Raw genomic sequence first — 3,381 nt, forward strand, 5'->3', positions numbered from 1 at the left:
ATAGACAGGTTTTCTCTCCACCACTTATGTCAACATCATAAAAAGCATCAGATATAAAATATGATGACTAGAATCATATTCTGTGTTTCTCCAGCCTTACCAGTATGAATGGACTCACATTGTCAGTAATAAACTGCATTTATTCCTTGGGACCTTGGGACTCCTTAGGAGATGCCTCACATGTACTCACAAGTAATTCTATTGCCTTCTTGGCATCTTCTGGGTATCTATCTCCATATCTGCTGAGCGCCCAATAGTCATGGCTATCTCCTGTTGCATCTGGCTTATGGAAGCTACACAGTACTCTGTTTTTCGGTAGGAAACGAAGTCTTGCTCAGAGAGGAACTTAAGCAGAGATGGTGGATCCCAGTGCCTCCCACTGGGCTCTTACTGCCATATAGATGGTCCTTAAAGCCATGGGACCAGGTAATATCACCTAGTAAGAGAGTGTAGATAGAGAGAGGGGGCCTAGGTCCAAACCTTAATTGCAGCATTAAGAAGTCTAGTAGAATGAGAGGAGCCTACGAAGAACACTGGAAAGGAGAGGCCAGTGAGGTAGAAGGAAAATCAGAAAGACACAGACACTAAGAGTGGAAAGAGTTTCAAGAGGCAAGTAGTCAATGGTCTTTAATGCTGCTGATAGATCAAGTAATTTGAGGGCCCTAAAAGTGTCCACTGGATTTGTCAAAATGAAGATTGCTGGTGAGATTATTCATAACTGCCTCAGTGGAGTGATGAGTAAAGAAGCCAGATGTAAGACAGCCAAAGAATGAATAGCAGGTAAGGAAGTAGAGATGGCACAATATTTGAAGGCATCTATGAAGGAGTTTTACTGTGAAGGGGAGCAGGGAAATCTTGGAGGGGATATGAGGTTACAGGATTTTTTTTCAAGATGGGAGATAATAGAGTAAGTTCAAATGCTGATGGGAATGTTCTAGTAGGGATGGAGTAATTGAACATGTAAAAGAGGATAAGCAAAGGAATAAATGCCTTGAGTGGGTCAGAAGTTTTGGGATACAGGTCACAAGTGGTGAGGTTGGTCTTCAAGAGGGAAGAGTGGTGTATTAGTCTGTTCTCATGCTACTAATAAAGACATACCTGCGACTGGGTAATTTATAAAGGAAAGAAGTTTAATTGACTCACAGTTCCACATGGCTGGGGAGGCCTCACAGTCATGGTGGAAGATGAATGAGGAGCAAAGTCACGTCTTACATGGAAGCAGGCAAGACAGCATGTGCAGGGGAACTCCCCTTTATAAAACCATCAGATCTTGTGAGACTTACTATCACGAGAATACCATGGGAAAGACCCATCCCCATGATTCAGTTACCTCCCACCAGTTTCCTCCCATGACACATGTGGGAATTCTAGAAGCTACAATCCAAGATGAGATTTGGGTAAGGACACAACCAAACCCTATCAAGAGGGCTTGTGCAGATAAAGATAGAATCATGGGTTTGGTAATGAAAATATTCATTCATTCAATGAACACATACGAGGCACTATTTTAGGCTATGTCTGAGGATTCTATGAAATAGACCAGTCCTTATTCTCATGTCATGGAGTTTTCAGTCTAAGGGAGAATACATATGAAAACTTTAAAACATGTAGTATATCATAGAATTTCAGAGAGAGAGAGAGAGAGAGAGAGAGAGAGAGAGAGAGAGAGAGAAGTGTTACGAAGAAGCATAAAACAGGCTAAGGGGTTAGTGGGAAATTAAGTGTATGGGGAGTTGAAGTGGTTATTTTTAAAGGGGTAGCCAGAGAAGGAGACTCTGAGGAGTAGAGACCTAAAAGAATGTGAGGAAAGAATGTTTCAGGGAGAGGGAACAATGAGCAAAAAACTTCTAGGAAAGGAACACATTAGAAGAACTTGTGGAAGAAGCCAAGTTTGACTGGAACCTAGTGAAGAAGAGTTGGAGTCAGGGTTGGAGAAGTGGGTGTGGGAAATTTATGAACATCCTGGCAAGCCATGGCAAAGACTTTAGATTATATTCACAAGCAGTGAGAAGCACTGGAGGATATTAAGTAGAGGAGTGACATGATCTGAATTACTCTTTAAAATGATCAGTCTGGCTACTCTATAGGGAATGAATTGTAGAAGAGCAAGAGAAAAAGCAGGGAAACACTAGAACCCTTGGGAAAAATGTTAAGTGAGACCAGTCAGCATGGCTATGTGCTTTCCTCCAGAGAGGTTTATATGCTCAGGAGCTGGCACAGAGTAGATGAAAAGTTGGGCTTAACCACCATTGAGGTTTCACAAGACAAGTCGATGGAGGGAGACAGGGATAAGTCATTTGAAAATATATGCAAGAGGCTGATCATAATATTGGATCATGGAGTCTAAGTTGGGTAAGGAAGGAAGCAAAGACATGAGTGTTTCAATTGGTCCTTGAAAAAGTGATAAGTTTAATGGACTGGAGGCCTAAGTAAGAGTCAAAGAATAGTTGGAGTGGGAGAACTATAGGAAATGAGCTGGAATGGTTGGAGGTGGTAGTGTGTGGCATGCTTGAAGTTAAAATTTTTCAGGTGGTGCATTACATTTTTTCAGTAACATAAAGGTCTAAGGTATGACTGGGAGTAAATGGCTGCCGTGGGATGAGGGGGAAAAGAGATGAAGAAAAAAGGAGAAAATTATGAATCTAAGTGGCCAGAGTGTTAGATGAGTTCTATACTTTGAAGTCACCAGAAATACCAGTGGTTTTGGCTGAGAAGACACAAAGGCAGGTATTGAAATCTTCAGTGAATAACTAGGAATGACTGGTGGAGGTGGACGGTGATGATAGATAACTGCAGTAAGGAGAGGATTCTTCTGTTATCTCAAGGAAATATAAAATGAGGTCATCAGCTGAGAATGAGGGGTGTATGAAGCTTAAGGAGACAGAGGATAAGGTATGAAATAAATGTTATGGATAATGAGAAAATGAACTTACCAGGGAAATGTACCAGGATTGACTTGTGGTATTAAGTGTCATTCGATATCTGTGATCATGAATTTAAAGCGAAGGCAGGTATTCCAGTTCTGTGATTGTCTCTAGAAACATGTTGGCTCAGGGGCTGGGTTCAATCAGAGTTGAGCTTTTGCCAGGTGAACACTCTATGGGGGAGGGGAGAGAGAGAGAGAGCCACAGACCAGGGTCGGGGGAGAAGAGCACAGATCAGGGAGTTGCAATGAAGTGATTATAATAATGGCTCATGGAACCTAAGCTGGACAAGGAAGAGAGGACAGGAGGAAGCTGAAATCTGAGAAAAAGTGATGAGTGACTGGATTGGAGGTCACGATGCAGTCAAAATATTTACGTGTTTCTGAATCCTAGCTTAGATTAAAACCTGAATGACTCTCCCTCTGCATACCCCATTGACAGAGCCAAATCCTAGCAT

The sequence above is a fragment of the Gorilla gorilla genome, chromosome X (genome assembly GCF_029281585.2).
Source record: "Gorilla gorilla gorilla isolate KB3781 chromosome X, NHGRI_mGorGor1-v2.1_pri, whole genome shotgun sequence".
Taxonomy (NCBI): domain Eukaryota; kingdom Metazoa; phylum Chordata; class Mammalia; order Primates; family Hominidae; genus Gorilla; species Gorilla gorilla.